At 41.5% G+C, this 25,308-nt stretch overlaps 1 protein-coding gene across 4 annotated transcripts in view; it reads left to right on the top strand.

The window, feature by feature from the left end:
* The window catches only part of LOC108112707 (pleckstrin homology domain-containing family G member 3), a 45,361-nt gene that overhangs the window by 2,704 nt on the left and 17,349 nt on the right, over positions 1–25,308 (top strand). The window contains exon 1 of one of the 4 annotated variants that reach the window (XM_017222929.1): positions 19,406–19,506. The exons of the other annotated variants lie outside the window; for them this stretch is intronic. The gene's annotated coding sequence lies outside the window, so the exon portion shown is untranslated. Of the gene's footprint in view, positions 1–19,405; positions 19,507–25,308 lie in introns of those variants that run through there. 4 annotated transcript variants of the gene reach the window in all.

The raw sequence follows: 25,308 nt of genomic DNA, 5'->3' as shown, positions 1-25,308 counted from the left end.
ATGCCCAGGGCATTACTAGTCGATTGCATCGACCTATAAATAGAACCCAAGACGAGCAAAGATATCGCCAGCAGTTGACCGCATGCACTATCAAATGTCACCAGGCCGTCTCCTCCTCTTTCTTTTTTCTTATATTTGTTTGCCTCTTCAACATTTTCAGACAAACAAACAAAACTGTGGGTAATAAGAAATTTTCATCTGTGGACACAAGTGTTTGGCCAAGGGGGCGGGGTCCATCGTCAGGGGTCAAGTCAGGTCTTTGAATTACCTCTCTGGTAACCACAAGAAACACCACGGGAGTCTGCTGTTCATTCGATATTGTTAAAGATTGTGATCTGAGGAAACCTTTTTCGGGCTCTGCGGTTTGCCTTCGATTCTCTTGTGACATTTATTTGGCCAAGCTGACTTGGCTTTCATATTTTGTTTATTCAATAAATACTAATAGATATCGATATGGTATGGCTAGGGAGTTGATAAGATTCCGCGGCAGGTATTTATTGACTTTTTGATAAAGCCGACAAGGCCAACAGACTTGTTAGTCAGTATCATTGAAGCTTAAAGTTTGTGCGGCTACCAATTGAAATTCCCCAAAAAGTTAAGAGGTCAGTTTTGCACTGCTCTACTTCCGTTTGCCGCAGGGCAGAAGGTCTTAATTAAGGCAATTGACGAAGTTCATATAATTAACCGCCGGCAAGAGTTCGGTTTCATAATCGACGGGTTCATTGGCCAATTGGATGTTAATGCCATTACCTCACCCAGTTAGTGTTGTCAAGTGTAGATCACAGGAAATATCTAAGTCAAGTGTCTTAAGTCTTAAGTCATAAGGAAATATGAAAGAGATTCTTTATGTTTTTAAAAGTTGCAAAGGGAAAATCCCTTGATAACTTCTTTTGAGCAAAATGACATCATTAAATGCTGACATATATAAGAAATATTTGGAGAAAATTATTTTAGAATGGTTTTTTATTTTATAGTTTACTCGAAAAACTTCTTTCGTTGCAAAAAAACAACTTAAAACCAATTTATGTTCTGCATAAAATCCTTTTTCTTACCTTCACGAATATTAGGTAACAGGCAAATAGCCAAGTTGCCACCACTGAACCCGGGCTATAAGTCTTGCCCCTCTAATTGCCTGCACCCAGACTCCAAGATTTTGAAGCTGGAGATGGAGTTGAAGTTAAAGTTAAAGTTAAAGTCATATCCCAGAACCAGACCAGACCAGACCTGAAGTGATCTGTGTGTGTGTGTGGGCCGGCAGTCGGCGTTTGTCTGACGTCTGTCGACATTTGTGGAAGCCCTCTTCGTCGTCAAGTTCCTCGACGGTTCTCTAATTGCATTTCTCTCAGTGCAACGGCTGTCGTTGTGGGCGTCACAGAAGGTCGTAAAACCCAGAGTATTGTGCACGCACGTCCCGAAAGGTTTTTCTCAATGAATTTTGAAGAGTCTGTCTAGTCAGTCACATACCCTAACCAATATGGCATTTCTAATACTTTATATCATTAACAAATGCATTAATTAATGATTGTAATAAAAAAACAATATCGTTAAACAGCACATTAAATGCTATTCAAATGGTTATGTACATCTAATGCCGTTAATTAGACTGACAAGTCATAAAAGTAAAGTTTTTTTTATAGGAAATGTAAGCTGAGAAGCATGGAAAAGTATCTGAGAAACTGAAGACTTGATATAATAATATACCCAAAATTAAAATCTAATAGCTTACCTACTACTTCGTCTGGTAGATGGCTTCTAATGCTAAGTTGAGATCTTGTTTCATGAAATTTTCTTGGTATTTTTTTACCTTTTCCTTGTCCTATCTATAAGTTAACTTCTCTTAAAATCATCATTAAGAAAGGGTATTTATTTCCTACTCCCTGTCGAGAGCCTCGCACATTTTTCGTTCTTTTTATGCCGCAGTGGGACCTGGTATTTAATGAACGCTTTTGCACTCGACCCGCTCACAATTCTATTTGGCAGCAGATTTACAACTTCCTTGCAGAAATGCCATTTGCTTTGCCAATTTACGCCCACCTCAAATGAGGGGGTGGGACATGGGATATGGGATATGGGATATACCCATGACATGCACTTAAGCCGCTTAGAACCTACATATATAGCTTGTATATATATATACAGATATATACTGACATATCGATAGTAATTGCATGACAGCAGCGATCGTGATTCATTTTGGTTTTGGCTTGGCTAGAGAGTGCCGATCGGTGGAGAGCTGTGTGAAAAGTTATGTTATCAAGCGTTATTTTTTTTTGTGATTCGTTTCTAGTGAAAGTCGTCACTGCACTCGCTCGTGCTCTCTCTCTGGCAACAAAGAAAAGCCATCCCCCCCCCCACCTTTCTCCCTCTCATTATTCCATTCCATTTCACTGAGCCAGGCACGCATGCGCCGTGCTTTGGACCTCCCTCTTGCACCCGCTACCTCTCTCATGTGCAACGACCTGCAGAGAATCTTTCACGCTTCGACGATGTCTCCAGCTGTCTCACTTGCTCTCTTAATGGCCACCTATAAACCCATCCCGCTGACACACTTTCGCTTTCGTCGACTGCAATCGCCGATCTCTGACATAATGTCCCACGATTTGCATTAATGCTAGCTGATTATAATTCGAAAGATGCAGTGAGAGAAACGTAGGGGTTGAACTAATTTTAACTTGATTTTAGATCTTAAATCTTATGAAAACTTAAGAAGTTATAGTGGGTGGTTTTGATGTTATAGGAAAGGTTAACTTTATAACTTGAAGTATAGGGAGTTTAACCTATAGAATCCATAAGATTATAGATCTTTATTATTAATGTTCATAGAAACTACATAGACCAAAAACGTAAGTTTAAACGTAGTTAAATTTCAATTTAAGATAAATCTAAAAAAATGAGAAACATGATTACATCGCCTGACATTGCCTGGAAAATAATCTATTATAAACGATTTTAGGATATAATTTTAATTAAGCTATAAAGTTAAAAGGTAGTAAGATTAGATCTTGAAATATTTCATATATTTTCATATATGTACTTGCTGTTTTTTTGTGTTTTTTCTTTTATATTCAGTACTTGCATTCAGATTTCATAAACAATTAGATAAGATTTCTAAACAAATTGAATTCTTCTTTATATAAGATTACAATTTGTGTCTGTGTAGAAGAACAAAGCCCCTCAGTTGTTCGTTTATTTGATCGCTTTAATTTCAAAACCCATTTTCTCCCTTTTTCCATTTTGGCGAGTGAAACTGAAGCTCTATTTCTTGATTAATTATCCCCCATGCCGTGGATTCGGCCAATGAAATTGGGTCATTCCAAATGGCAAAAACCCAAAATCAGCGGGTGCTGAGACTGCCTTTGGTGGGGTATCACTAACTTTCTTGGCCGGATTTCGGGTGAACAGCGGGCGGTGGCCTATTAAGTCAAGGTCATAACTATCATTAGAGAAGACTTTCGGCATGGAAGCCCCTAACGTCTCTCTCTCTAACTTTTACTTATACTTTAACCCACTGAGTGATTCATTCAAATGCTTTTATGGCTCTAGTCATTAACTGCGCAACAGAATAATAAAGTATATTTTTGTTCTTCCCATAATTGCTCGTTTCAGGCACTTGAAAAAGTTCGATTGGCTCATGTTTCTAATGGAATGAAAAACCAAAAATAGCAAAATAAATAAATACCTTTTGGGTTGAGCGGGGAATTAAAAAGAAAAAGCAATTCGTTCTGGAGCTTATTGATTTTTTTTTACTAAATTTCCGCATTGCTTTTACCCCTGAGTTGCTTTTGTTTGGAAAATACAATAAAAGTTTATATAATTTCCATACAATAGCAAGCAGCGCTGGAAATTTTCCTTAATGGTTGACTTTCCATCTAACAATTTTAAAGGTAAATCGCGGTTAAACTACATTCGCAGCCATTATAATAATTGAAATATTTGCTGTAACCACTTTAAGTCGACTCCGAAGACGACATTGATCTATGGCATTGAAACTTCCAACTGTCTTACAGTTCTGAAACGCACTGTATTCACACATATATTGAAATTCCAACTAAATGGGTGTAACGAAGTTTTTTTTTTGAGCGGCCAACCTTCAAATGTCAGCGACTGTTTTACATTGAGACTCTGCCCGAGAGTTTAAGTTGTAAAATGCATATGTAAAAAAAAAAAAAAAAATACAAAAATATAAAGATAAAACAATAATAAAAAATTCACACATCCAAAGTGGAGTGTCGGTGGATTCCACTCGAAAAATGCAGTATTTCTTGGCAAATGTTAGTCACTTTGTCTCAGATTTCTCGTTTCTCGTTTGCTTAGTCAAACAACGACGATGTCTGGACATTGTTTAAACATTCTTGTGCCCACAAATATACTGTTTACCTTTGGCCAAACATGGGCAAACACAGCTGTTTAGCAACAAAAAAAAAGTTATAACAAAAAAACCAAAACAAATTGCGTTAGAATTTATTGTTTATTTTGCTCTCAAAGCCGAACGAATGCAAAATTTTCTGAACCGAAAAAGCTATGAAAATATGTTGCCCAACAGGTTTTTTATTATTATTTTTGTTTTGTTTTTTTTCTTTTTCTTTCTGTTTAGTTGTTAAAAAGTTCAACAAAATTGAAAGAGAGAACGAGAACGAGAAGGAGAGGAAAACGTTAGCAGCCGTGAAAAGCAAACAATGAGAAGCGAGAATCTGAACTTTGCTCAAGCCAAATACAAAAAGCTGCTTACATAAGAACTTTAAACGGGGTTTAATAGCCACGAAAAATAAAGAACAATGTTGGTTTGGTAATCGATCTTGAGGCACTGGAAAATTCCTTCTTAATGACGGCAATTATGACATAATATTATGGTTATTAGTAGGGGGTTAGTAAGGCAGTATTATGATACGATAAAATATGATAGGTCATTATGACATGGAGAAGGTTTTCCTATCGAAAATCTAAATTAATCTTTTAGGTTTCAGAGCAATGTGTGATTAATAGCCTGTGGGCCATAATGACCTATAAAATCTTAATCAGGAAAATTATGGCTAATGAAATTATGAATTATAACCCCTATGATTTGATTGAGGAACCTTTCAGTGATGATTTCCAATGTTATATTTTTCATTTTCTAACATTACTGAAGACTATATCTCAAAACTGCATTCCTCCATACCCATTAATTTAGCCAATCATATTTTAATGTGTGATCACTTATCGATCATTGATTAATGATCACCTGCAGAAGACTGCAGGTATTTTATGGCCATCGCATTTCCAGTTTCTTGGCCATTTCTTCACTCCAGCCATGCCCCTCTCACTAACGCCCACCTGCTAAAATGCCAATATATGAATGCATTTGCATAATTTCCAAATTAAAAATAACAGAAAATTGTGTGTTTGCATAATGGCATTTCCAAACGGCGATGACTTTATAACCAAACCCTGCAGAAAAACTGCCAAATTTGCATAGGGGCGTCTCTTGGGTTTATACTACATATATATAATATATATATATAAAAGAAAACCGATATGGTCAGTGGAAACTGGCTATAACTTGCTAACCATAAGCATATCACTCAACCGTTTCAGTATGTGTGTGTATTTGGTGTTTGAGCAATCTGCGTGATCAACACACGACGCTAATGTACAGATCATGAGCACTGATTGCCCCTGCTGCATGAAAATCGGAAAAACTTGTTGTGTCGTCTGGAATCTGTGTAGTCTATACTATCCACTATCCACTATCCACTATCCAGTCTGCAGTCTGCAGTCTGCTGGCTGCAGTCTTCTCAGCCTGCTCAGTCCAGCAACTTGTTCTCCAGCGGTTCAACAACAATGATCATCGGCATCATCACGATGATCTCGGCTCGTTCTCTCCTCTTATTAATTTCCAACACAATCTGTGCGGCATATCATGTCAAAAATTACAAAGAATCGCTTGTTCAAAGTGGGCTGGGTCAAAAGCACACTCACACACACACACATACTCACTCGATTGGGGATTTATGAGTTTACTTTGGGTACCGCCGCTCTAATTAATTCGAATGAACATCATCGGTTCGACTTTGGGATCCATGACCTGTGCACCAGTTTCCCAATAAGCTGTTTATTTGCTTGGGAAATTAACGCTGCGCCTTGTGGGCTCATTAAAAAATGGCAATCAGCGTGACCGAAGCAAAGCCTATCGGTTTTTTATTTGGCCAATATCAGCAGCTAACAAAGGGGCACTGAAAGAAATTGATATGTACTTTGTAAGTCATTAAAATGGCTTAACAAATTAAAAGGGATTTTAAGGAAAAAGCACGGAATTTATAGTTCTATTTAACTGAAAATTAATTTAAGATATTTTCCATAAGTAATAACGAATCTCGAAATGCAATCTTTATAAACCATAAATTGGTTTTTGAACTCAAAGACCTTTGCTTATTTTTCATGATTTTCCTAATGCCAATTTATGTTTGTTTCTATTATTTTCTGCTTTTTATGTCGTTTTTAGCTTTATTTTACTGTGCTCAGCCTTCACCTTCACCTTCGAACTGGGGCTTCAGACTCATTTGTATGTCGCTGAGGCTTTGTAATTTAAATGAATTTGTTTTTAACAACATTATTTCGGCCGCTTTTCCCTCGCATGGCAATGGGCAACGTGGCGTATGATTTTAATGATCGGCAAGTCAAGTCTAAGGTTACACCGCTTATTGTTTGTAATCCGAACTGCGGCTCAAGTTCGCTGGCGGATGGATTTCCTAGCATTTATTTTGCAGCGATTATTGAACGATTACGCCGGGGCCAATCTATATATCCATGGGCTACAAATTGTGCGGACATGCGAGCAAGATGTGGAAAACAGAGAAGAAAAACGAAGAGTAAAAAAAGTGAAAGAGCCTGAAAGAGCCTGGTCGTGATAACACGTAGGCTACAAACAAGGCGCGCATGCGAGTGCCACGCCCCCTTTTTTTTGTGGAATGCAAGTTCAGCTTTAGTTTGTAGTAGTTTTTAGTTGTAGTTTTCTGTAGAGATTTTCCTCATCTTTGGCACGTCGCTGGAGTGGAGCTTGAAGCCGCCAAGCAACACCCACTCGATATGGCCGACGGAGGTTTATCTCTTCGCGGCTGGCTGCACAGTCTTATTTGGTGGCACTGCCAGGTTTTATGACCTCCCCCAGAAAGCAAGAAAACCAAAAAATAAAAAAAATAACTAACAAAAAAGACTACGGTTACGCCTCTGAAGTCAGGTGCCGCAACAAAAGCTCGGATTTCGAATTTCAAACTTGGGATTTGGACTTAATGGCCTCAGCTCAGACCAAAAGCCAACTTGTACACATTTTTCTACTCTACTGTTGTGTGATTTTTATGGCCAGCATATAAATCTGACCCCCATCAGAAGTGGGTTTGGGTGTAAAGGGCTTATCTACAGAATCACACTTTCGAAGCGATAGAAATTTTTGATTTACCAAACACGAATTTGAATTCATTATCGAAAGAAGCTCTTATTTATGTTGCCCCATTAAATTGATAAACTCTGGACACCCCACGAAGTGACAAAGGAACTTGAAATACCAAACTGAAACTGAAGTTTCCATGGAAATGTTAACATTTTTGAAATTCCTGAGTTGCAATTAAGTGAGGAAAAGTGCTGGCAATTGCAGAAATCAGCTCAAGCGCCATAATGAGCGATCGTAAAATGCTCACCGAAATGCGCACGTAATGCTCATAAATTCATTTGCATTTGCATGTTTACGAGAGCTTGGGAAAAGAAACTGCCAACTTGAAAACTGGCACAAATTAAGTTGGAGAGCTGCAGAGTTGAGATACATATCTGTCGGCACCTTCTTTTTGAAAACGATCATGTTTGACACAAATCAAATCGAAACGAGCCAAAAGCAACACGAAACAAATCAAATTAAGTCAAATCGATTGGCATTAGCAGGCGGAGCACACGGCGAGCATAAAAAACATAAATCGCCGAAAGGGGGGAAGCTTATCAGACGTGTTTCGAGTGGGTGAGTGACCCGGAGACACCTCCTCCTACTCCATCTCCTCCTAATTAGCACCTCTAATTGCTGTCCGAGGTGCAGCTCTAATTTTGGCTTAAGCAAACAGTCGAAGTAAAGTCGAGTAAAAATCTTTATTTAACCTTTTCTCGCTTGCGTAAGCGCTGCTTTCGGGTATGGTGGCGTATGCGTAATGTGCTTCTTTATTTACCTTTTTTTTTCGGTTATATTTTGTTAATGCCAAGTGCATGCTTTCCTTTTGTTTGTCAATGTCGTGCAGTTGCCATTACGACATTATTGTTATTGTTTCGATTTTTTCCTTACACTCCTCTGTGGATCTTTTTGGCCATTTCGGCGTTATATAAGCCAATTAGTCGCCGCCTTGGCATTTGCATTGAAATGCATAATTTATGAGTGCAGAAGACGGGCAGTTATTATTGTTAATATTATCCAGACAAATCCCAAACAGTGAGGCAAAAGACATAAAGAAAAGCTTTGCCACTCACACGATACCCAAGGCGCAAATGAAGCAATTAAATTCAACAGATGCAGACTCGTAAAATTATAAATATGATATTTTTTGTTCAGTTTTGTCATGTCTCCCTCTCGGAGGAATTTAGCCTTTTTGGGATATTATGTTAATCTTTCTGTTCACGAAGCATAAAATTTTAATTTTGTGTAACTTTAATAGGCCGTAAAACGTTTAAAATTTTGTATTTTAATTACTTGGCTTGGCTCGGTGATATAAGCAGGAGATATATCATGCTGGTTCTGTAGCTGTCGATTGTATGGCCCAATGAATTGGCTTTCACCAAAAACTCTGCTGCAGTTCTGGACGATTTATGCCGGCTAAGCCAGGCATTAGCTGTGTCTAATGCGGGACTTTCTTTCATTATTTTGGCCCCAGCTTTTGGATTAAATTAATATTAATTTATATGATTTTTATCCACAAAGAACAATGGTTGTTTGTTGTAGTTTCTTGTAAAGATTTATGTTTTTTATATATTTTATTTTATTTTAGTATTTTTCTTGCAAGAAGACTTCTCTTACATAAGGAAATGAATATCTTTTAAATAATCTTAGCCTAAGTTTGATTGTAGAATATTTCTTAGTTCTGAAAAGACTTTAAAAAATCTCGATCTTTCTTTTAAGATTTATCTTAAAATTATTTTCCTATGTGCATTCTCTCTTTCACGTTCGTGTCATGTACGCTTTTGGCCAATTCATCTCCACTTGAGCCAAACCAAGTATCTGTAAACTTCTTTTATGGCCGCTGCTGCTTAATTGCTTTTCTCACTCTTTTCACCATTTTCCTTTTCTTTGCAGGTAAGCAGCCCACAAATCACTAGAGACCACCACTGACCCACTTGCCCGGCGACAAGTGGCGCCACCGAGGGGATCGAGCTAGAGATTTCCTATCCCGCAGGGCCGTATCATAACCTAATCCAATCTGATCGGATTCGATCTGCATGTGGGATATCTTTATTGCCATGTGTCACCATTATGCTTTCCCCCCTATAATAGCTATATCTTGAAGTTTATGGTCCAACGATCCCCAGAGAGAGAGAGAGAGATCGGTAGTAATTAAATGTGAATTTCCCTATCTGCTGACAGGCCAACTTTCCCGATTCGCCCTCGCTTAGTTGACAAGATGATGCTGGCTATCGGCAGTGATAAGATCTTGAGATGGCCAAGCCAATTGACTGCTCCATATTTCGGGCATTTCGCGGAGGTGCCAACCTGTTCTCTAATTGGGTTAAAATGTTGTTGGCCTGGCCCAAGGCGGAAATCGGCCGCTACAACGGGCGTTGGCCATTTAGCAATTGATGTTGCAAATGTGCGAGTGGGGCATGATTTATGTCCAAGCCTGCCACCGACTGACCTGATTTTAAGCTGCACTAAGATATCTTTTACTTAGCTTGGACTTAAATATTCAACTTTGAGATAAAGATAGTTCCTAGAGAAACTTTAGAGTGATCTTAAATTCTATCTTAATTTAGAAATACATTTGGTAAGGCCATCTGGGAACCTTCACAACGGCTGGCTGTGTCAAATGAACCTGTCAAACGTCGGCAAACATTCACTTTCTCTTCAGCGCAGCTGGCGCCTGGCAATTGGGTGATGAATGGGGAGGGGTTGGCGGCTAGAGGTGAGCTGCATCCTGTGCCGCACTAAATTGCAATTTGTTTATGTGCCCAGCACCCACACATTGGCGATTTGCCTGCGAATCAGTAGGCAATAAGTCAAACGCCGCCGCCGAAAGTTCAACAAATTGTGGCGAGCTAAAGGTTTTCAGTAAACGCCGGCATTTGTTGCTATTTTTGCGCTTCCGTTGCATGTTGCTAGTTGCTAGTTGCTTGTTGCTGGTTGCATATTGCATTTATTGCAGTTGCATATTGCAGATGGAGTTGGAGTCAGTCAGGCAGTCAGTTAGTCAGCCGTCTGTCTATCATTTTCCAGGCACTCATGCCTTTCATTTTAGCCGCAGACAATTGCCATGCCTCCCCGGCCAGTAATCACCCACAAATATATATATGTATACAATCCCGATCCCGATCCGCAGATGTACCCCCCTTTCCCTGCTCTGCCTTTAGCCTGCCCTCAAAGAGGCCGCTCTGGCAATGCAATTTCTATTTCTGTTTCGCTTCGTTTTCATTCATAACTTGGCGTTGGGCTGAATTTGGATCGGGAAATGCTTTGCGATTGGGTGCCTGCAAATTAATGCTAAACTCTGTTTAAGTTGCACCACCATCCCCCAAGCCCTCTTATGCAACAACCGATCCTTTGATTTTTACATCTGCTGCTGCTGCGTTTGGCGGCAATGAGGAAGTTGTCTTTTGTGGGTGACTGTGGCAAATGGCCAGCGTCTGATTATGATTATGGCGGGGTTAAGTTTCGTCCCGATTCGCTGCGGTTTTTCTGCCACTTTTTGTTTGAAGCTGCAAGGCGATTGCCCCGCTGTGATAGCCAAAATGTGAGGCATGCCAAAAAAATCGGGCTGAAGTAACAATTTTAAACATTTTTGGGCTATAAAGTTGGGCTATCTTTCTGAGAGAGATCGAAATAGCTTGGCATTCAAATTAAAAATAAAGGTTTTCATGCCTAGGTGTTATATTTTGATTCAGCAATGGCCATAAATTTGAATTAAAGTTTAGATTTTTGAGATTTTTAGACTTGTTTTAAAGAATTTATTAAAATTTGTAATAAAGGTGGTCCTTAGGGAAATCTGTTCACTCAGACATCTTAAAGTTATTTCCTAGTTCCTCTTACTAAAAGTATTTCTTAAACACATTTTTTTACAAGACAAGAATTTACAAGATTGCTGGCGAAAGTAATCCAGAGTTAGGGGTAAGGCATATCTGGTTTAAGAAACCAAGACTTGGACTTGGCAGCTGCACGTCCTCGACCTTTTCGCGATCGGCCAAGTGGCTGAAGTGGTTGCTGCCAGCTTTTCAATAACAATAAAGGCGAGATCCCCGCTCCCCACTCTCTAAATCACCTTGTCAGTCAGACAATGCAGCCTGGCGCGTGCTTCTGGCCAGGCCCAGATATAAAAAATAAGAAAAACTCAGTAAAAAAGAGGTTCCACGGTTGAGATGCAGATGCAGATGCCAGACGATGACAGCTACGAGCCAAGCCTAGCCCCCATTTGGCTGGGCCATTAAACGGCAGCCCAGGTGGGCGTTGCCCCTCATCCTGGCCTGCTCCTAGCTTCTCTCTTGGTCTCACTCCCTCTGCTCCTTCTCATCATCATCGTCAGACAACAATGGCAACAGAGGCGTCATCTACCAGACTACGCCGGCTAACAAATGCGTCCGGGCTGGTTGATGATGGCAGGTCCCAGAATCCGCGTAATGAGTTGACTACACTTGGAGAAATTTCTGGAAAATAAGGGGAATATAGAAAAAATGGAAAACTTTCGCTGTCCTATCATCTTTTATCAAGGCATTTCCCAGGAATCAAAACATAAATCTTTCTCCAAGTGCCTGTCTGAGTAGCCCGACTTTTAAAGTGGACCCAAAATTCCTAGAGGGTGGGACACCGACTCCATTTGTCAAGTCAAAGTTTAAGCGGCGTCATGTGCATTAATTGTGGCAAATGTTTGCCTCAGCTCTGAACTCAAAACAAACAACTGGAGGGCAGGGCAGTTGGCTAGCCTGGCTCATGATTGTTAGGGGCGGTCTCAGCTGAGTTCGGAGCTGCCTGAGTCTTGAGTCTTGAGCTTAAGCATGAGCGAAAGTGATTTCGGCCGCCGGCTGCATAAATCCTGCAATGAATAATTTAGTCGTCCGCCAGTCGCGGCCATGGAATCGAATGGAAACGAAACATTTAAGCCGCAGGAGTTGCGCCCAGCCCCATTTGACCACCCAAGCGTCAATGGCAGCGGCAGCGGCGGCGGCGGCGGCGGCGGCGCCTTGGCGGCAAATTCATCACATGAGTGTCCCCCGCTTCCAAGTGTACCGCCTCCCCCTGAAACATGTCCCTCCCTCGTCAACGGTCGCTTTAAGCCCCGGGGCGACTACGCTAAATCGTGTGTGAATGGCTTGACGGACTGCAGCGGGCACACTGGGTTAAATTGGTTAAACTTGTAATAAAATCTTGGTATTAAATATGAAATGACAAGCCAAGTAGTAGAAACTGAATACTATATTTTCATTAGAAATCTTAATTATAGGATATATGCCTCAGTTTACCCAACAGCTGGCTTCAATGTAGTATCTTTCCATCGTTCAGAGCTTTGCTTTAATGGCCCGCAACCTGGCCTGCCCCGGCTTGACCATTACGGCGACCAATTAGTCATTCGGCACTGGTCTTACATGTCATCCGTCGTTGGGGTTTGGCCAAAGAGCCAAAGAGCTATGGCCAGGTCCAGAGACAAACAACCCAACGACAAAATAAAAACAGCGAGCAGGCAGCCTGTAATTTGTTTGTCAATTAAAAGCGCTGGCAACATGCAAAATGCCTTTTGTCCGACTCACTTTCGCAACATGTTGCACGTTGCCAGTTGCCAGTTGTCGGATGAAAGCGGGGTCACAGAATTCTCTACAGAGAAGGGTCACTCACCAAAACAAAAACAAAAAAAAATTGAAAACAGAAAAAAGAAAGGGATGAGGAAATGCTGTGGCACGGGGGAAATGCCGCCTCTTTGAATGCGGAAATTGGCGACAGCTGGCGCTCACTTTCAACTGTTTTGGGCGACTTCTTTTGTGGTTCTGCCTTGTCAGCGCTAATGGTGATATGCAAAAGGAAAAACTTAAAACTTACAACTGAAAACTGAAAGCGGTACACAACAGCAGCAACACCAGCAACAACAACAAATCACTGTGCCGCTGTTGCAGCTCATTATTTTAACGGTGCCGCCGGCGGCACTTTCTACCGACTGTCCAAAAATAAGCAGCCATGTTGCATATAGTCTCCATACACATTTGTATTATTTTTGTTTCCACTTTTATTTTTTTATTATATCTCTTTTTTTTCGCTTTTTTCCTGCGCTTTTTGGCCACAAATCCTAAAATGGCAACAGCGACATGTGCGACCGACTTAGCCTGGGCAGAGGCGACAAGGTGATGGTGACATGCTCGCCGGGCTGAGGATGGCAGCGTGATTGGAATGGGATTGGGATGTGAGATTAATAGTTACAAAAAAATATAGGAAAATTAAAGAGTTATTAGGTTTAGCAGGAAAATGCAGGCCTGTCTTACCAAACTTCGTTAGAAACTTTATAGTAATGATTTTTAAGAAAATTTGGTCTTTGTGCCTTTAAAAGCCTTATTCTAAGATAACTTTCCTTAAGCAAGAGTTTATAGAATTAATTATTAATATAAATTCCTTACATTGGTTCTCTAAAAATACTTTTACCTTCAACCAAAAGCAGCAAATAACAATCGATGTCATATAATTTGCATATTTTCAAAGAAAGTCAAGAAAGCTATAATTGGCCTAGGTAATCATTAAGTATGATAGAGAAATCTGCGTTTTTATAATTGAAAGTCTTAATGTCAATAACAATTATGATACCAATTTTCCAAATATATAAAGTTTTAGTTAGTAAAGACAAAAACTTTCAGACTGCTTTGACACTACTAATATCTTTTACAAGAACTATCTGTTAAAGGATTTTGGGGTTACTTAGCCCAAGAAAATGTTATAAATCTTCCTAAAATCACTTACTTAACTAACTTTAAAGAAAATCTAGTATATTGCCAAATATCGCCAACTTGATCCCCCAAATATGACCATCTCTAGCAGCATCCAAAGACGCAGCTGTGCTTTTTGGAGTCGGATCGGAATCGAGAAGTCGCTGGATCGGCTGGCAGATGCGTGTGTTTGCCTCTCGGCGAATAAATCTCAAATATAAATAATAAGCAAATATTTTATATTTGCCTTTTGAAGTCGAATCTCTCGTCTTTGTGTCGCTCTTGAAGCCCAATTTGGGTTTTGGGTTTTCGTTTGGCGACGAGACTGGCGGCTTTAGTGGGTCAGGCGGTCGGTCGATTGAGGGAATCGAAATTGAGACTGGCGCCTGGCTGGCATCGATTGATTTTCATACGTCTGTATGTGTTCCATGCAATTAAACTAGCTTGACGGTATATATAAAGATATATAGCTAAAGATATATCTGCTGCATTGTCCAACCGGGGCTAATTCGATCTCAACGAGAGAGCCCCAAGGAGCCCCTCCACCGATTCTGATCATTCAATTAAAATATTTCATGGCGCAGAGTCGAGTAGCTGGGAGCTGAATTGATTGATCAAAAGCGCAGAGAGCAATAAATAAAATGTGAATAAAATGAATAAATGCAAGTGCCAGGCTATGCGCCGCACATGTTCAACACTTTGCACTTCCTCATGGAGTGGGCACGGAATTCTGCTCTTCGCCGTTGTGCATTGGAATGCGAAATTAATGAAATCACATGCAGACGAGCTGGGTAGAGGATTCATGGATACCAGGAACCCGGGGCGTACGACGATGAGGTGGCCACAGCGCCAGCGCTGACAGTGATTAATGTTAAAAGCAGAAACAACAGAAACTACCCGCACAGAGGAGGAGTTAAATTGAGCTTGGTCAGTAAATGATAGGAAATATAAGGTGTTCTTGAGGTTAAAACTTAGGTGATTTGCCTAAGAAAGTTGAGTTTTAGAAATATTTTATTAAGTTTTAAGGTTTAGGTTGGAAGTTTATTTAAAGTTTGAAAAATATCTGAAACCGTTTTATGATCTTGTTGAGCCTAAATCAGACTTCTATTACCTAAAACCTTACCCAAAATGGGATATGATAGCTCAAATAATATGAAGAACCTATAAATTTCATAAACCATTTATAGTAAGAGATACTAAAGATCAAATAAGATCATTTTTATACGCCTCGAAACACAAATGGAGATACTAAAACACCAAAGAAACCCCCTTCAGATAACTGCCACACTTCGAACCCAGATTTGTCCCTTCTGCATTCCCCAACAACACTCACTTAATGACACATTAAGAGCCAAAGAACAAATCACGGTCAAGTGGTGCTCTCCAGTCACTTGGGTGGCTTATTAAAAGCGAAAATAAGTCCCTCATAACACGCTACGAGAACGGCACTGAACGAAAGTAGCTTAGGTCCACAAAGACAGTAAAACGAAATGGAATGTTAAAAGGGTTACCACCACAAGACAAAGAAGAAGCTGAGGAGGTAAGCTTGAGACCCATTAAAGTGAGTCAAAAGTAAAAGCCGTGAGACAGTGACAGTGTTGGAGATAATCCACTTAGGAGATACGAAACTGAAGATATATGGTGAGGAAAGCTTCCGTCTTGGTGTTTGGTAATCCTCAACCAAAATTAAGGGCATTAAGTTACCGAAACACAAGACTCATCTTCTTTATCAGTACTATAATTTCATATATGTCATAAATTGATCATCAGCAAATGGGAAATTCTTAAGCAAGTTGACTCAGTTCGGATGTTTTCAATCCAAGTTGAGGTTTTGAGACTATAATTCTTCTCCTGATTTCCCAGGTTCTTTGTTTCCTGCGCATGCGTCACTCGCCAGGCATTCATCATCAACATCATCATCATCATCATCATCATTATCATCATCAGCATTCATGACGATCGTCTTCATAATCATCCAAGTGAGAGTTAAATTACCAACCTGCGAACGAACTTTTGTTTTACGACTGAAATATTCGGTAATACGCAGAAATTCAAAACAGCCGCGCCAGAAGAAAGTATCGCATTTCCAGATGAGAGAAAAACAAAAAAGAAAACATTGCCCCTGGTCTTGAGTTACATATTATTATACAACCTCACAATAAGCAGACGAAACTCACATGGGTTTCCGCAAAACTGTCCGACGACAGTGGCCACTTATAATTTGTTTCATTAGCCAGCGTGAAATGCACTTTTGACCAGAGCTCCTTTTTGGCCACAACCACTATATGGCTTTCCCAGCCAACTTGCCCAGCTTGGCTATAGTGTTCATAATTTTTCATAATTTCGAGTGGGCAGCCAGGCATTTGCATTTGCATTTTCATTTTTACATTTGCATTTGTTTTTCTTTTTGATTTGGCCAGTCGACCGACTGACTTCCTTACAGCTGCTGGCTTTCTTGGCCTGTCTTTAAGTTTAGTCCTCAGCCTCCGCAGCCGCCACGCCCACTGTCCACTGTCCACCGCCAACTGCCTACTGCCCACTGTGCGAATGGGCGACTATTTTTCATTTCAATTAAATTCGCATCGCGACTGCAAATCAAATCGATTGCCGGCGCATTTAACGCCTGTCACATTACTTTGCGAGCCCACTGTTGGCTCTTATGCAAGCGGCTGCCAGGCGCAATCTGCGGGTTCCACATACAGTAGTCAGTCTGTAGTGTGAGATAAATATCAAGATAAAGTATTAGCAAGGTGTGTTTGATAAGAATGAGAGTGGATGGTATATAGGAAAGACAAATTATGAATGTTTTCTAGAGCTCTTATGGGTTAACTTTCTTAATATTTTCTATATTGAAATCTAATATTTACTACCTCATTTTCTCCCTGTGCATGTGACACTTTGGCTTTGCCGTTTACTAGCACACGAGCATGCTTGGCCGGCACAATAACAGTTTATTACCGCGGCTTTAGTACTTTGTTTTCCACGGTGGCACAGTTTCCAAGCCAGGCGGTTCCTTCTCGTGGACTACACAGTGCGTGGTGCAGTCATCATTTGTTTGGGCTGGTTTGGCTAATGACATGTGCCTGGTCACGAAATGAGCTCCAGACACATTTGTTGCGCCCAAATGGTAATAGAACTCCACGCAACTAGCGATGACAACGTGAAATTTGAGAAGGGAAAAGAAGAAATTGGAGAAGATATTGCGAAGGGGAAGAGAATTTTGAAGGAAAAAGTTATAAAGAAACGTAAAGGCAATCTCCCAAGGAGTTGTATCCTGTTGTTAGTCCATATAGGAACACATCCCATCCCTAAGCACTCTCCATTTCAACTCCACTCAGACGCGTGTCTAATTTATTATTTTGACCTTTGTCTGGTCGCTGGATAAGGGTTCCTTCTCTTCTGTTGTTTTAATTATTCACCGTGCTAAACACCTCAATTAAACAGATTGCAATGTCAGCGTTCACCCCTCGGCAAATCGCGTGTCAAAGTTGGATTTCCATTACAATGGCCTATGTGGCCTATGTGGAAGGAAGTCACCCTGTTTTTATGGCTATATGTGTGTTGCACTGTAAATGCGTTTTAAGGAGTGCCCTTAAAGAGGGCCCAAGCCACCCCTTGGGTCTGGGATAACCACCTCCAACAGCCCTCGAATATTTGTTGTTGGCCCAGTGCACGAGTGCGCCAATTTTCCCGGGAAATCCCGAAAGCACGCAACAGTTTTAGCCGGCATCGACAGCATCCGCCCGCAGGAAAAAGGGAAATGGAAAAGCCCATCCCTTGGATTTTCTCTTCTCCCTCAAGAGTTGAATAAACTCACATTGGAACTTTCACAGAGAGAGAGGAAAGTAAAAATAGTATCTTATATTGATATTTTTGTGAGAATCAATATGGGTTATTAGTTTTGGTAAGAAATAATAAGCAAGTAAGTTTAAAGATTTAAACAATTCAGAAAGATGTTAAGTACTTTCCCTCAAAAGATTCAACTTGGTAGCCAACTAATAAGCGAAGAGATTATTGTGATAGCTTCGAGTGTTATAAAACAATCTCGAGATGACAATGTGCAGCTGATTTGCTTTTGTTGTTTTCCCGCTGTGTGACGAAATCTGTTTCTCGGTATTCCGTATTCCGTATTCCGTATTGTTCACATGTGGGGGAGTGGAAGCTGTGTAGAGGGGATGGGGCAGACACTTTCACCGCTTACCGAAGAGCAGGGCTTCCACTGCAGTCAATACTCGTAAATCAAAAGACTTGACTCCATCTACTGGAGATTTAGCTCTCTGTGAATGCGACTATTACCCCAGTTTGAGGTCCAACCCTTGAGATATGGCGGCTGCATAAGGGGCCCACACAATGCATCCGGCAGATACGAGATGCGCGCATCTGCGAGATATACTCAAGCGTACATGTAAATACGAGTATACGCACAAGTGCAGCGACAGTGGACAGTAGTCACCCCCTAAGAGGAACCATCGCCCACGCGCATGAGCACTCACACCCAGGCGCCTCTTTCTCTCACTCTCTTACTCTCTTCCTCTCCCTCTCTCTCACTCTCTCTGCCTGTGTTCGGGGCGACTGTTACATTTTGATTTGGGTTTCGGTTGGGTTTTTGTTTTGTCGTTGAGTTTTCAGTTTTTAGTTTTCAGACTCACGTTGACCGGTGAACATCGTCCAGGAAAATTTAGTATATAGTTAGTAGGGAAATCCCCTGTCGAAATTCATGCAGCTGACCGATTTTCGTGTTTGAAAACATAAAAAGAGCAAAGTGTGCGTGTGTGCAGCGATGCATTTAAAGTGTTTTTGAGCAGCCCCCTGGAAAATATATGCATACTATATACTATATATTTTGCTTCCGTTGCGCACCAATTGTTACTGCACCCCGTTCCCCCTTGCCAGCGACACGCCCACAAACCCCCGCTGACACGGCAAACAAGAAAAAACAACAGAAAATGTTTACAGTGTTTGGCAACTTTGTTGCCCCGAAACGAGGTCAATGCATTTCCAATTGCCGATAACAAAAAAATGTATAGCCAGCGCTCGGAAAACGTAATGTTAAGTTCAAAGTTAAGTGCAGTGCAGAGGCCCCCAAAGTGCATTTACTTTAAATCATAAATAAATGAAGAATTTTCCACTCGAGTGAACAAACTTAAAAGTATTTCTGTGTGTGTGTTTAAGTGTGTGTTGTGTATCTGTGTCTCGGGCAATAATTGCATGTAATAAAAACCCAGCAGCAGCAGAGGCAGCAACTTGTTATCAGAGCGGCTGCTGTGCCTTGTAATCGGACTTCCACTTGAACTATATATCCCGTCTTTATTGGTCTTTATTGGATTACCAGTGACTGGAAGCGGGTTAAGAGGGTACAGTACGACGCGGATACGGTGAACAAACAAAGGCCAGGTGAGTAGTGGACAGCAGCAACATTGTTGCCGCATCGATATGTTGGCCTGGGGATTCCAGCGAGTGCAATGCTCTCTGTGCAGAGAACTATGTCAGTGTCCACCCCCAAAAAATTGGCTTACACCCGCATTGGGAAGATGGAACAAAGTGCACTGAAAGGAAAATGGGATAATTTGGTAGTTTGGATAGTAGAGGGTGTGTGCTTACTAAGAAATAGATATGTTTTTAGATCAATCTTGGATAGGGTTTTGGGTAATCCAAGATCAATAAGACTTCCAAACTTTAGTTTCCTGAACTTCAAACTCATTCAAAATCTTTCCCAGTGCATTATAAATCCCAACCCAAACCCTTTGGCCCCCCCGCAAACAAAGATAAAGATATAAATCTATTCTATTGAAATCGAAAATCAAATAGCCAGCGAACAAGCGAAGGCGGCGGATAAAACGGATTAACATGGCACAAAGCGACAAAAAGCACTTAAAATTAATAAACAAAAGTCAATGACTGTTAGTTTGCGGGAGGGAAACTCTGTGGAAATGTGATATTGAGACCAAGTACGGGACAGAGACGATGATAATGATGAGTTGCGGAGAGACCACACAATGGGTGTACGATTTCCTAACTAGATCGTCGTCGCAGATTGAGCCATATGCCCGGAGATACCGTTATAGCCATTGATTTGCCATATCCCATGGCAGTTAATTAATCAAACCAGCGATTTGGGGTCATCCATCGGGTATTATCGTGCAAGTCGTGCGGGGTGTGAACTATGCACAATTTGCTTATCGCTAAGAAGCCCCAAAGTATAGCGGATCAAGAGACGCAAAAGCGTCGTAAGATAAGTGCTGGTCAGTGGGTTTTGGAATGGCGAAACAAAAGAAGTTCAACGCTCTCGCACGAGAACAGTTAAGCAGTTAGGTTACAGTGAAGCCTCGTTTGGTCTGATAAGAGTTTCTCGCATTAGTACATAGTAGTACCTGCAATCTGGGCCACAGCGTGACCAATTTAACCGTCCGGCCCTTTTTCCGCTGGAAAAGCCCAGGCAAATGGAGTTGTGTTTTGTTTTTCGGAGGGGGAAATACCGGAAAAGAGGGCAGGCCTGGCATGCACGGAGAGAAAATCATTAATAATGTACATTCGATTATTTAACAAAGAAATCAGATCTTTCTTATCTCTGTTAAAGTTTAGAGAAACAATACCCTTAAATATAATATTATTAAAATTGATTTATCAGCTTAATACCTTTCCTTTTTTGATATCAACAGTGTATGAAATGCTTGTGAATACCAGTTGAGAAATTGGGAGTGGGTTTCTCTGTTTGCTTGTGTAGAATTAGCTGTAAACAGCTGTGGATCCAGTAGAACAGCTTTATTTTGGCAATTGAAATTCCCTACCTGGAACGATCGGCAGTGACAGTTGAAGTGGGGCCGCAGGTTTTCAGGCCCACAAGTCTGGCATAATAATAACCCTGAAAGTTTACTGACTTCCGTTGCAGCGACAGCAGCAGCAGCAGCAGCAACACCAGCAACTGCTATACTAGCAAAAGCAACTTGTGCCTTAAACACCGTAGGCAGGAGTTAACCAAGAAGCGGAGGAAGGAATCAGCCAGGGGCAAGGGCGATAGCATCTGTTGGACACCCATGCTCCTTTGTGGGGACTTGTGGGGAACATAGCACGTAGGTGGCGCTAGTGTTGTTTATGTAGAGGAGGAGGCGTTGGCTCCATTCTCCTGCTGCTGCCTTCTGCCTTCTTACCTCGTGTCGTCTGTTGCAATTTGTTGCTGTTTGCTGTTGCTGTTGTACGAATGAGTACCTGCAACCTGCGGCTAGAAAGGAGCTGCTGCGATGTTAACAACCGTTGCTACGGTTTGGGCCAGCCAAAGAACCGTGTTAACTGAAAAGCGGCGACTGCATTTCCACACGTTCCCCAGCAGCAGCGACAATGACATGACAGCAGCAACATTGCCAGCAACACCAGCAGCATCTCTATGGGCCTCCAGATCGCATCTGTGTATTTATCTTAATTAGGCGGGCGTTGGCCAAGTTAAAATGCATGAATCACTGGCGAACGGAGTGACAAGGCTCGAAAGAGTCTCAAGCCGTTGAGGAAGCCTAAAAATAGCAGTTGCAATCGTGGGTAAACTGCTAAAGAAAACCTGCATAAATAATGAGAATATGAATTTATTTAACTGGATTTTAGCTGAGGAATTTCAAGAGGTAGACAAACACAAGGAGACTTAATCTCAAGACAATAATATTCATTCATCAAATAGGACAAACTACTCTTGTTAAGCAAAACAGAAACGTATAATGTTTGCTATTAGTTTCTGCCTTTTGGCTAACTCAACTTGGTTAGCAGTAACTGTTTCTTATCAAAAGTTAAAATTGAAAAATCTATTTTTATACATCTCCTTAAGCTAGAGACACCAATTCCCCATAGGCCAATGGCAATTAATTAGAAATCGCCGAGCGACGAAAATTGATTTTACTTAATCAAGCAACACAGACACACTCTCAAGCTGAAAATGACGCTTTAAAAGTTTTTCGCTGTTGCCAAACGCACCAAAATTAATCAAGCGGTAAAGGCAGCAACAAACTCTACAGAGTTCCCCCTAAAAACCGAAAAAAAAACAATTTTATAGGCAGCGCTTGAATGCCCAAAATGCATATCGCTTGGATTCCAATACGAAATTTACCGTCGCATGGCACTCTTTTTTTTCAGTTTTTGGCTGTTGCCTGATTTTATTTTCAGTTTTGGACATAATTTACGTGATCATGGCGCGTCGATAGCAAGAAATTATCGACGCGCATGCGCAGTCTGCGTCCATGTTGCTGTTGCAGTTGCAATGTTTGTTGCAGTTGCCGTTGTCGCTGTTGCTATTGCTGCTTGGTTTCTAATTGTTGCGCGCGTTTGTGAAATTTATTGCGTTTCGATCGTTTTTCTTCTGCATTCACGTAACGCCAAAAAGCGAAAAAGTTGCGGATCCAACTTGCAACTTACAACTTCATTTCGCCAGGGCGATTTGGTAGCTGCGATATGGCCGGCAAAAGCGAAATTTATTTTTATGTTAATGGCTTTGGCTCGGCGAACGCATTTCGTGAAAGGAAAAGCTCGATCGATGGGGAGCCCCAGCCTAAAAAAAAACAAAAAACAAAAAGAAATAAAGGTTTTCATGGGGCGCTGAGGGCGTGGCAGGCACATGTTTCCTGTTTCGGCGCATTGCTGATCGCTGACTTTGCCTTTGAGAATCAGAACGAACAGCAGTCGCAGCTGCTCTTTGTTTGCATCGCCGATCGCCGATCGCTGAACTGGGCTCCAGTCGCATTTTGACAGCTTCCTACATAGCCCCCTCTGCCCCGCTCTTTCGCATCGTAACTGAAGGAATTTACGGCCTATATGGGGATGACTCACACTCACCCTGGTAAACATGCATCATTCTCATGCAGACTTCTCGGGCAGCGTGTGAACGAAAGCCAGACTGTCTGCGGAGGGGTAATCGATATGCTGTTTGTTGTGACAGTGGCACGATAAACATCCGCCGGATTAGATTTTGGCAACCTGAAGCACTTGGCTTGCTGAGATTTCGGGGCAGAGAATTCTATTTGCGTCGTATCTGTGAGATCAAAGGAGAAGTTATGTCTGTACCTACTCCAATAGCAACAATATTCTCTGTGTATCTTACCTTTTCCTTTTGGCATCTCGCACTCTATAATCACCATTAGGCTCTCTCGCATCTTCGCTTGCCACATGCAGCACATAATTTCTGGTGCGTTGCATCTGCAACTCGGCAATTTAGCAATCATCGAAATGCAATTCGAGTGCAATCATTTATCTGCCGCCTGGCTGGCACAATTTTTCATTTTTCATTTTCGCCGGCGATCGAATCCTGCAAAAGAGCAAATATTGAAGCTGGGAGGAGTCGCTAGCTGGAAGTTGCAAGTTGCAAGTCCCAAGACAATCGATTACCGGACCGCGGCGCAAACGTAATCAGACAAATTCAATTTACGGCAATTTGCATGCCGCGTTCGTTCGTGAAAAATGACAATTGCTGTTGCAGTGAGGCAATGTTGCTGTTGTTAATGCTGTGGCCGCTGCAATGTTGCTGCCGTCATTCTAAGGCTGCGCCCGTTGCCAAGGCTGAATTGTATTTTTTTATCCGCCTGGCTACCTGGTTCATGGCTGTTGCACATTTGGCGCCTTATCGCCGCACTCCCATCTGCCAGCTAACACACACAGACAGACATACACCGGCAACTAGCAACTTGCAACTTGCAGCAGCAACAGCAGCAGCAACTACAACAGCGATTTTGGGGGAGCAGGGACAAGCAGCAGCAGCAGGTTCGAGTTTTGTTTTGGCCATTGCAGGAAATGAAAAATTGGCAAACATGCCACGCTTTGCTCTCCACAGACATGCATATGTTGCACATAATTGGCGTTTATGCCACAAGCGACGAAATGCAACCTGCAACTAATGTTGCTGATGCGTTGTTGATACGCCTGGATTTTCGCCGCTTTTTGTTCAGTTTTTGTTTTATTTTTTTTTGGCTTTCAAGCTTTTGGTTTCGGGGTGTGTCGCCTGCAGCCGAATGCGGCCACTTTTGGCGCACTCACTTAACCTTTGAACTGGCCATGTTGTCGCCGCGAAACGTGATTAAATTTAATTAACATTTGCTTCCTAAAAGGTTGCTGGCTATGTGAAATTTAGTCATTAGTTGTTGTTATTGCGCGGCCATTAGCCACGCCCACCTCCGATCACGATCCGACTGCTGCAGGTGCCACATGTTGGCATTGCCATTAGAGTGAGCCAAAAAAAAAAAAAAAAGAGGTAACATCCCAGCACGATTGAATTAGCATAACCCAAACGGGGTTACAGCCAAGTCGGAAAACTCCGAAACGGCGATAAAGATGGCGTGTCTGCGACACACGAAAAGAATTTAATTAGGGGACGGGGACTGCGTTCTGTTCTGTTTGGTTTTCCATGCCTTTTCCAGGTCATCTGTTTGCCACACGCCACATGCACGCGGAGAATGAGCAAATGTTAGGAAAATGCTAGAAAATGCTAAGGAAATGCCATCATTAAGCGAAAAGCTTTGCGGCATGTCATCGCGGGCATTTGCCGTAAATCAAATGCAGTTCTTAGAGATCCCTGGACCAGCCCCATCTCCTTGCCGTGGGCACAATTTGTCCGTGGTATGAGCAGAGGAATGTCGCAATCAAAATTTCAACATCATGTTGCCCCAACTACAGGGGGAACAACAAAATACAAAAGTGGGAGAACTATTTATAGCTGCAGTCGATCGCCAGTCCATCCATTGGGCCAAATGTTTCTGAAGTCGATTCTGGGATCTCTGTGGCATTGCACAAGCCCACAGACAGGGGCCAAGCAGCGCCAACCTCATCATAATAATAATGGAAACTCGCTCCAAACTCACTTGAATGCCACTCTGAATATGCTTCTAATTGGCGCAAATTATTGAAAAGATCTTCTCCAGATTGTGTGGCCCCTCGAGAAGCCTTTGAAATTGCCATAGCCAGCAATTTGTTTCATCTGCTTTGGGACTCCGAAGGCAGTATAAATCTTCTATTGGCGACTGCTTCTACAGCTCCTCTGACAATAAAGTATTAAATTACCATAAATTAATATTATGGTCAGGCATTTAATTAGAAACCCAGACAGGGTCTGGATAAGAGAAAGGGAATGCCAAAAAAAAAGAGAAATGGGGGAGCCAAGGCTCTGACACTAAACTTGACCCACAAACAAATAGAGTTGTCTCTGTTTTTTTATAGATCAATTAAGGCTAG

Source organism: Drosophila eugracilis, unplaced genomic scaffold, assembly GCF_018153835.1.
Source record: "Drosophila eugracilis isolate 14026-0451.02 unplaced genomic scaffold, ASM1815383v1 contig_90, whole genome shotgun sequence".
In the NCBI taxonomy this organism is placed as follows: domain Eukaryota; kingdom Metazoa; phylum Arthropoda; class Insecta; order Diptera; family Drosophilidae; genus Drosophila; species Drosophila eugracilis.
Note: the sequence above shows the minus strand (reverse complement) of the source record. Positions and strands in the feature narration are given on the sequence as shown.